The sequence below is a fragment of the Leptonychotes weddellii genome, unplaced genomic scaffold (assembly GCF_054177405.1).
Source record: "Leptonychotes weddellii isolate Sample4059 unplaced genomic scaffold, ASM5417740v2 HiC_scaffold_5185, whole genome shotgun sequence".
Taxonomy (NCBI): Eukaryota; Metazoa; Chordata; class Mammalia; order Carnivora; family Phocidae; genus Leptonychotes; species Leptonychotes weddellii.
The window spans coordinates 1-10,031 of NW_028019429.1; the positions used below are offsets into that span (position 1 = coordinate 1).

General features: G+C 37.5%; 1 pseudogene across 1 annotated transcript; it reads left to right on the forward strand.

The window, feature by feature from the left end:
* The first annotated feature begins 1,681 nt into the window (after positions 1 to 1,681).
* LOC145719554 (anoctamin-4 pseudogene) lies at positions 1,682 to 9,740 on the forward strand (annotated as a pseudogene). The gene is made up of 3 exons (XR_014142460.1): positions 1,682 to 1,834; positions 2,779 to 2,926; positions 9,093 to 9,740. The product of XR_014142460.1 is annotated as an anoctamin-4 pseudogene (transcript).
* The last annotated feature ends 291 nt before the right edge of the window (positions 9,741 to 10,031 follow it).

The following is a 10,031-nucleotide window of genomic DNA, read 5'->3' on the forward strand; positions in this document are numbered from 1 at the left end:
CAGTGCCAAAGAGATGAGGTAAATGGACTGACTCTTCAGGACTCTTGAACCACATTACCCACATTAGCAATTGCTTCTTAGTTGTGTGTCAACAAGTTACCTGACCTCTTAGTGCCTACAATAGGGTAATTGTGAAAACTAAATGAGCTAATATATGTGAAGTAATTAGAACAGTGGCTGTTACATAGAAATGGAATATGTGTTAGTCATTATTTTGTTACTTTCTAAAATAGTCTAAAAAAGCAAAAACAAACTATGTAGTCATCCATTTAGCCAAGTACTTTTTTGCAGTCCACAATGCCCAATAAATTGTATTTTTAAATTTTCTATTATGCTTTCTGGTTGCTTTGCATCAGGGACTGCCTTTTTCTTTCTTTCTTTTTTTTTTTTTTTTGTTTCGGTTTGTTTTTAACATTCTATTTTGCAAAGTTGCAAAATACGGAGCTCCCATATAGTCTTCACCTTGTTTCCCCTAATGTTAATATGTTATATATTTATTAAAACCAGAAAATAAACATTAATACAACACTATTAACTAATCACAGACCTTATTTTAATATTACCAGGTTTTTTTTTTACTTTTTATTGTCCTTGACTGTCCAGGATCCAACATTGCATTTAAATGTTGTGTCTCCTTAGTTTCTTCCAATCTATGACAGTTCTTTGTTTTTCATGATCTTGATACATTTGAAGAGTACTGGTTTAGAGTTCAGTAGAAGGTCCTTCAATTTGGGTTTATCTAACGTTTTCTCATGATGCCTTTTTGGCAAGATCACCACAGAAATGATGTATCCTCAGTACATCATATCAGGGGCATGAGATGTCAATATGTCTTATTACAAGTAATATTTACTTGGTGAAGGTGATGGCTACCAGGTTTTTCCACTATAAAGATAATGTTTTTTTCTTTGTAATTACTATCATGTATGGAGATACTTTGAGAATATATAAATGTTCTATTTTTTTTTTTACTATAATTCCCCCTACTAATTTTAGCATTCTTTGATGGTTCTTGTCTGCAATAATTACTGTGATGTTGTTGACCAATGGTAATTTTCTATCTTTACCATTTTTTTTACATTTATTTTTATGCATTTATTTTCTAATTTGTTAATTAAAATTCTACCATAGGGAGGAGCTATCCCTTCTCCTCCATTTATTCAGTTATTTATATAAGCATTTATATCAGTATGGACTTAGATATTTAGTCTTTGGATTTAACCCAATACTATCATTATTTATTTTGTTGTATATATTGTTTCAGGTTTTGCCATTGGTAGCTCCTTCAAGTTTGTCCTGTGTCCTACTGATATGCTCCCCATTAGATTTCAAGGACTTCCTAACTTTCTGGCATCATGAGATATTCCAGCTTCCCCTTGTATTTTCCCTGCAATGGCTGTGAAATCAAACATTTTTTCAAGGAGCCCTGTTATTAGAGAATGGTAGTTAGAAAACAAGATCTGGATCCTAGGTATGATCATTGCTAGGATGTCATTCCTTCCAGGCCCAGGTAGTACCTCTTTTTCCAGTGTCCTGGCTATCTTTCTGGAAGAGATATTTCCTGGGCTTCTATATTGGAAAAAATATGGGCGAAGACAAGGACACATTAAGATTATTATCCTTTTGAAAATAGTAATGGAAAACCAATATTCTTTGTTCTTTTTCCTTTTTTCTTCCCTAGTTCTTCAGTTTGGATTCACAACTATCTTTGTGGCAGCTTTTCCCCTAGCACCACTTCTGGCCTTACTGAATAACATAATTGAAATTCGACTTGATGCGTACAAATTTGTCACACAGTGGAGGCGACCTTTAGCTTCAAGGGCCAAAGACATAGGTAAGTTGGATTTGAAATTTTTTTAAGATATTAACCATCTGGTGGATAAAATAAAAACAAACATCAACTTTAGATTTTTACTTATGGTTTCCATGTAAGATGACTTAACTTATTCTTGCAAAAGAATAATTATGTTAGCTTTAAATAATATGAGACAAGAAGTAAAGCTGCCTATTTGGAAATTTATAATTTCCAGTACTAGAGAATTTGTGCTTAAATAGATTCTCGATTTTATTTGAACTTGGAATCTAGAATTTTGATTATCACTTATTTTCCTTTTTAAAGTAATCTTCCATTTGCTTTACTTTGTTTTGCCCAAATGTTTCCCTGAGTCACAGGGAAAGACAGAGATGGCCTTTGGTCTTTGACGAGAGGCTGAGTCGAACCAGGTGCAGCCTCTTGTGTACCGCCTGAGATCAGAGACCATCTTTTATTCATTTCTGCATCAAATGCTTAGAACAGAGCCAGCAGGTGCTCAGTGTGTATAGAAGAGAATTGAATATGGATGTACTTGACTCACAGCGGTCTTTAACCTCCCTATGAAACAAACCCACATTCAGTGAGTACCTACCCTAGGTCAGTGCAGCAGGGACTGGGCCCACCCAGAGGTCAGCACCCTTCAGGAGCTCCCAGCCTGGTAGTGGTTTAACAGTGTGAGCGCTCATCTTATTGGATAATGTATCAGTGCCTTATCGCTGACCAGAACTCTCTGACTTAAGTCTGATCCTGACTGAGTCATTAAGTCATGAGCATTGGCACTTTCCCAGAAACTCCTCCAATGCCAAGGTGTTTGCAAGTACAAATTCTTACTCTTGGTTACAAGTGTATTTGGGAATTTGAAAGGACCCATGGAAAGGACTATTGAAATGAGTTACCCCAGTTGTTTTTGTACGATTATCTCTGCTGTTGTGTCTGGAACTAATATAACACTTCTCTTTGAATAGGAATTTGGTATGGCATCCTTGAAGGCATTGGAATTCTCTCGGTTATTACAAATGCATTTGTCATAGCGATAACATCTGACTTTATCCCTCGCTTGGTGTATGCCTATAAGTATGGACCTTGTGCAGGCCAAGGAGAAGCTGGACAAAAGTAAGTTTGTCATAAAACTATCATGAAATCCCTACTCCCTATGCACTGTATGATGCTGGTACACTCAGACAGAAGCTCCTGCATTGGAGCAACCCAGGATGAGAAGGATGGTAGTGGGAGAGGTAGAATTATGAGGACGCTTTCAGCCAAAGAAAACACATCATGATCTACTGAAGAGATGGGGTTCAATATAAGTAACACAAGTTTTAGGTGAAATTAATCATTTCCCCTACCCCTGAGCCCTGCCCACTATGAATCCAGAAATGTATGGTATGCTAATGTGCGTAGCCCAAAAAAGTAGCACATGATAGAGTATACAGTTATGCCATTTTTATGAGTTTGTAAGAGGAACAGTTAGAATCTGATTCCTCTTGTGACATCATCTGCATGGGAAATATGCAACCATGCGTTAAGTACCCTGTTAGGTACTCAATAAATATTTGTGGAATAAATAACTGAATGATTCTTTCCTGGCTATTGACCTGACCAATGTACATATTACCCCAGGCAAATTCAATTCTGTGGCATCACCTAAGTGATTCCCAAAAGCCAGGGCTTTCTGGGTATTTCTGGTCAGGTAAAGTCCAGGCAAAATTATAACACATCGCCTAGATTTCCTTCCTATACCCTTGGAAAGAGACAAGAAATTTAACCTACTTTAATGGGAGAAAAATCCTTGTTTGGCTAAAGTAAAAATAATCCAATTCTAATTGTGGGATTTAGAGGTCTGTAGGTCAGAGTGGAGTATGTTTTGGGAGACTTTTCAATGCCCCAGAAATCACCCCACGTGGGCTATGACTACTCACACAGGCGGCCCTACCTCCTGGTTTACTAGTCAGAACTAAACTAATCTGTATAACCACTGTAGTTCAATTAGCCCCAAGGAATAAAGTGCTACCAAATCAAGTCAGCCAAATTCATGCACCCCTGGCCTAGCTCCAATTTCATTATTAATCCTACATTACTGCTCTAAGGCATGGATGGTTGAATGCAATAAAGCTTACAATCCAGGTATTTGAAGAGGCTTCTATAAAGTTCTTTACTATAATAACCATGTGGCCATTAGACACTAATTATCAAGCAACTTTAAGTGAACCTACCATCCCATTTTAAGAGATTTAAAGGCTTATGTTGTACTACTCGCATATTGTTTCTGACTGTAGCCAACATTCTCTGCTTGACTGAGCCTAGAAAAGCTTGCCTTTGTTTAAACCACTTTTCCATCGTTTTGCATTTGATTCTAAAAACAACCCCCCGGGAATGGGACATGCATTATTACCCTCACTTTGAAGAGCAGAAAAAGATTGAGAGGTTAAATCCAGAATCACAAGGCAGAGTAACTGATAGAATCCACATGAAGGCAAAGCCTAGAGCCATACAGTGCTCTCCATCCTGAACCACACAGCCCTGGGGGCCATTGTCAATAAATGTTTATCCAGCTCATCTAACAGGAGAGAACTCCCCGAGGGTTTAAGTCCCAATGGTTATTTAAATTCTTTCTGGACCGCAAATATAATGAAACCTGTTTTGGTTTGGGGGGAGCCCAAAAATAAAATGGGAACATTTATGTGCAGTTGATAGTGAATCAAAGCTTTAGAATGTAGGGGCGCCTGGGTGACTCAGTCAGTTAAACATCTGCCTTCGGCTCAGGTCATAATCCCAGAGTCCTGGGATAGAGCCCCGCATCGGGCTCCCTGCTCAGTGGGGAGTCTGCTTCTCCCACTCCTGCTTGTGTTCCCTCTCTCGCTGTGTCTCTCTCTCTCAAATAAATAAAATCTTAAAAAAAAAATTAAAATTAAAAATTAAAAAAAAAGCTTTAGAATGTTGACAGTAGATTTAAGACAATATTCAGAGATTAAAATTTAACAGTCTCCTTAATTTAGGTTTATTGGGCTCCCCTGGGCTATTTTTTATATATAACCTTTCATGTAAGAGCCTTCTGCCACTTTGAATATTTATAGATCTACCTTCTATCTTCTAATCCATTGGTCATTTTCCTTGTTTTCAAATAGTTGCATTTGTATAAGTTTCTTCATGAATCTTATTTTCTGCCCCACCAGCTACTCTATTATCCCTTTTAAGGGTTTTTTTTTTTTCCCCAATTTGGAAATGCTTTAGAAATGATTTCATAGAGGAGCAACGTTGTCAAATTTTAGAATGTTACAGGCTTTTGAGGTAGTATGTGCATAGTCAAATTCCACTTATTATGATTTAATTCACCTGTAGAAATGCCTCATTTCAATTGAAGCTGACTCTAAATCAAAAGTACTCCAACCAAACCAACCTCCAAAACCCCAGACTACCTCAGGGCCTCCTTCTTACCATTTTTTCAGCTTTCCCTGGCTTCTCCAAAGATGAGAATTTCATGCATATATCCAGTCACTCAGTTCACATGACCATTATATCTATGACAAGATGTGTCAGCCATTCCTGGCTGTGCCTTCCAGCCAGCGTCCCTACTATCATGAGTGTTCATCTTCAGGGGCATAGAGGGGAGGACGTTCTCATTTTCCAGCCAGATCTGAACATGGGAGGAATACTGTGAGTTAAGGCAATGTACTCCACACAGTGGGTACACAGGCAGTTTTCAAGTGTTTCATTTTTCCTCTTAAGACATTTCTTCTTTTTGGCTGCAGCCTGCCTAGGTAGATTCCTGGACCAATGCCCAAGCTCAGATTGTTCATTGTTTGCAAAATGAAATCACTTCCTCTTTCAAGTGATTTTCATATGAGCCCTCTAGAAAAGTGCTTAGAGAACTAAAATCACCTCTGAATATGCATTAGGAGACAAATTATGAAGCAAAATTGAAGGTGTATACTATGAAATTTAATTGACAGAACAGTTTTAATCAATAAATTATTTTTCAAATAGCACAAAAAATCATTTTGAGCCCCCCCCATCCATTGAATGTTTTAATAAACTAATTACTTCGTTATCAGGCTAGAGATGTGGAACATTCCTTAAGAATATGTGCAGGCCTTAGGATTATTGTAAGGTATATAGCTGGTTTTCATGTAGAAATAGTGAAATATAAGGACTTAGAGACTTGATCAAGGACACATGCTCAAACTGTCACAGAATGAACCACAAATATCTTAATAAAGTAATATATTTTTGCAAATTGTAAGTCAGTAGATCACCAACATAACCAATTGCAAAGTTTCATTTAAAAACATAAAGCCAACTGTACAGAGATTTAATCTTTCTTTTTTCATAATGTCTGGCATTTTTATTGCAATAAGTCAGAAGTCCACTTTCTTCTGTTATCTCATTAGCCTAATTATAAATTTATAAATTTGTCATTTATTATCTATAAGGCACATTTGACTTTAAATGCATAAACCAGATCTTATTTCTTCTAGCTTTTTCATCATTTGAGCCCTATCCGCATTCTGTTTGTGTCACTATATCTAAAACCTCAAAGGCAAATTTAATAGCAAAATTCAAAGACACTGCACAATAAGTTTGATCTGGAATCTACAAACTCAAAAGTCAACTTCAGGTTCTTTTCTTTTCCTTAAACTTGATTACTAATGATCACTAGTTCATCTTTTTCATTAAAGGATTAAAACAGTAAGTCATGAATGGTTTTAAAACCAGAATTCTCAAATTTAAATGAATGTGGTCTTTACAGAAGTTACTTGGAAAAGGCATGCATCCTAATTCAAACAATCCTACCCTTACATAAGATATTTTCTGAATCTCCTTTTTTGGAAATGCCTTCAGAAGCCATCTACCAGTCCCTTAAGAAAATTAACATTTTTTATATTTACAGAAACCCTTCCTTTGTCTGATACTTTTCTCTCTCTCTCTCTCTCCCTCTCTGTCTGTCTGCCTCATCATCAGTATAGCTTCATCTTTCCTCTAACTTGGAGCTGGTGGTGTGCCACATTGAGGGTATAGTGATCTCCTGCCAGCAGATAGGGATGGACATGGGATCTACTGCTGCCTATGGCCTCCGAATTCACACATGAATGCCATTGGCTGAACTTCATACAGGGAACTGTGGGAAATCTCATTTCCCTGACTTGATGAGTGCCTCCACTATTTATTGTGGGCAACAGATAAGATTCTACCACAGTGAAAAGACTTTGAGAAATGCCCAGTTGAGTTTAGCAGTCCCTCTTCTTCCCTGATTATGGAAAGGATATGGAAGGAAGACTTACACAGCTGATAACTATGTATACATGTCTTACGTCCATGTGTGATGCTTTGTACGCAGGAGTATAGAACCACCAAAGGCACATTTTTAACTTGGATTTATGACTGACATTACATGAATATGCTTAATAAATAGTTCAAAGATACATCCTCTTTACTTTGAAAGTAGAGTGTTGTCCATGAGACTGATATTTTATTTAAATTTAGATTTTTCTCAGTTGAGTTTTTGGACAGAGCAGCCATTAGGCCACAGCTTTAATTTCAATAAAGCCGCAGGGCTGCTTTGGGAGATGAGTGCGGGAGGGGTTGTGAATACTTCATTTCAATGTTGGGCCTGTTTTCTGCCAGTTTCCAGAGCACCTTTCCTTTCCCACTGTTTGGCTCCTGAGAAAACTCTGCTACATTCTATAGTTCACAAAAACTGGCTCCTTCTCTATGACAGCTAATAATCAAAGCACTAATTTGCTTTCATGTCATGTTCTAGGCAGTTCAAAGAGGAGGGAGACATTATTCCAAATTACCCTTCCAAGGAGTGGTAGGGGAGACCTGCTGCCAGTTGGATTAAGGCATATTGCATACCAACTGACCATCTGTTTCCCCCATAAGTGACTTGACAAATGGGTCCTTCTGCTTGGTTCATTTTTTTAAGGCCATGATAAAACCCCAGTGATTTGTCTTGATCAAGACAGCACACAGAACTTATGTTCTCTCAGAACTGCGTTTGTGTCCTCATTTTGGTTTGGTGTTCAGCAGCTTGGAATAATCATGCCAGACAAGTTAATGAAGAGAATTTGAAAGCTATGATTTATTCATTAAATCAATAATTATTTATTGACCTTCTGCAAGGTACAAGAAATTAATGATAGCCACTCACATTTAATTAAGATCTTCCTATAGGCTAGGCACTCTCACTCACTTTACATGTATCATTTCATTTAATCCCCACAATGACTCTATGAGGTAGGCACTTTTGTTGCTTAAAGAAGTTACATAACTTGTAAAATTTGCATGGCTAGAAAGCAGAAGAGCTACAATTTGACCCTCAAACCCAAGTTTTTAGTATTTTAATACACGAACTCCTAGTACAGAATAGAAGCTATGTCCTCAAGAAGCTTATTAGCCCTGGGGTATGGAGGCAATAGTTTTATTCTTGGTCCATGCTTAAGACCTTGATAGAATCTCTGATGCTTTAGTTTTCCTCAAATAAAATCAATTGAATTTGATATTTAATGGATTCCTACACTACACAAGACATAAAAAAATACTTATGACACCTGTTCTGCTCCAAAAACAACTACAGTCTAAAGAAGACCTTCATCTATGCAGGCAACTCTAGCACAAGCTGTATGGTAATGTACCTAATGTATTAGGTACAGCAGCACCATACAGAAGAGGGAATGAGTTTTTTTCTGGGGGGATTAGGACATCTTCCCAGAAGGGGTGCCATTTCAGTTGGTCATTGAAAAATGAGCACTATTTCTACTTAGAAGGAAATGAATAGGGAATCCCAATAGAAAAGACAACCTGAACAGAGGCATGAGAGCATATGGTATATGCAAGGAATATAGTCTAGCATGACTATAGCAAGGGATGTGAGTTTGGAGGAAGGTCATAGTAACACCAGTCACATTCAGGGCATTATGAGAGAGTATAGATATTCGTTAATAAAGGAATGTGTGTGTGCATGCATGTTTACATCATCAAGGAAAGAAACCGTGATTTGCCTACTAATCATGCAATGCTGTCTCTCCCCTATTTCACTGAAGTATTGATTGGGGTAGTGATGTTCTGTATGATGGTTCTGAACAAGAAGAACTAGAATAAAAGAATGACTTGTTTCTGATTCCACATACCCAGGGTTTTTCAGTATATCCTAACTTGAGTGCTTATGACAAGGCAGAGCCAGCTAAAGGCATTTACAAGTGCAAGAGCTTCTAGGAAGTAAAACCTTTAGTGAACTGGATGCAGAGGTGATCAGAGATCTAGTTATAGAATTCTTTTTCAGGTGCATGGTTGGCTATGTAAATGCCAGCTTATCTGTGTTTCAAATTTCTGACTTTGAGAACCGATCTGAGCCTGAGTCTGATGGCAGTGAGTTCTCGGGGACTCCTCTCAAGTACTGCAGGTGAGTATGGCACTCTTAGCCAAACCTGGGCTGGCTCTGCCATGGGGAAGTTTTGCTCAGACAGCCCTTTCTGACTGAGTGGTTTTAAAGCAGTGGTTCTCAACCTTGATCATGCATTAAAATCCACTGGAGAATTTTAAAATCTCCTCTTGACCAAGCTATGACCTAGAAAATTAAAACAGAATCTCTGGGGTGGAACCCAGACATCCAGATCCAGGGAGCCAAATAAGAGTAACCCAAAGAGAATTACACCAAGACATTATAATCAGAAGTTATAGGAATATTAAAAGCAGCAAGAGAAAAACAACTTGTTACGTACAAGGGGAACCCCTCCCACACACGTGAAACTACAGATTTCTCAGTAGAAAACTTATAGGCCAGAAGAAAGTGGCATGATTTATTCAAAGTGCTGAAAGGAAAAAAACAAAACTGCCAACCAAGAATATTCTGCCCAACAACAGTGTCCTTCAAAATTGAAGGGAAGATGAAGTTTTCCAGACAAGCAAAAGCTAAAGGAGTTCATCACTACTTGACCAGCCTAACAAGAAATGTTAAAGGGACTTCTTTAAGTTGAAATAAAGGGGCACTAATTAGTAACAAGAAAACAGATGAAAGTATAAATTTCACTGGTAAATATATAGAAAAGAAGTGGAAGTGATCACTTAAAGTTAGTATGAGCTTAAAAGACAAAAGTAGTAAAAATCATTATAACCACAATAATTAGTTAAGGGATACACAAAATTTGGAAATTATGACAAAGAAACTAAATGTTGGAGGGAGAGTAAAAGTATAGAGCTTGAGAATGTGATCAAAAATAAT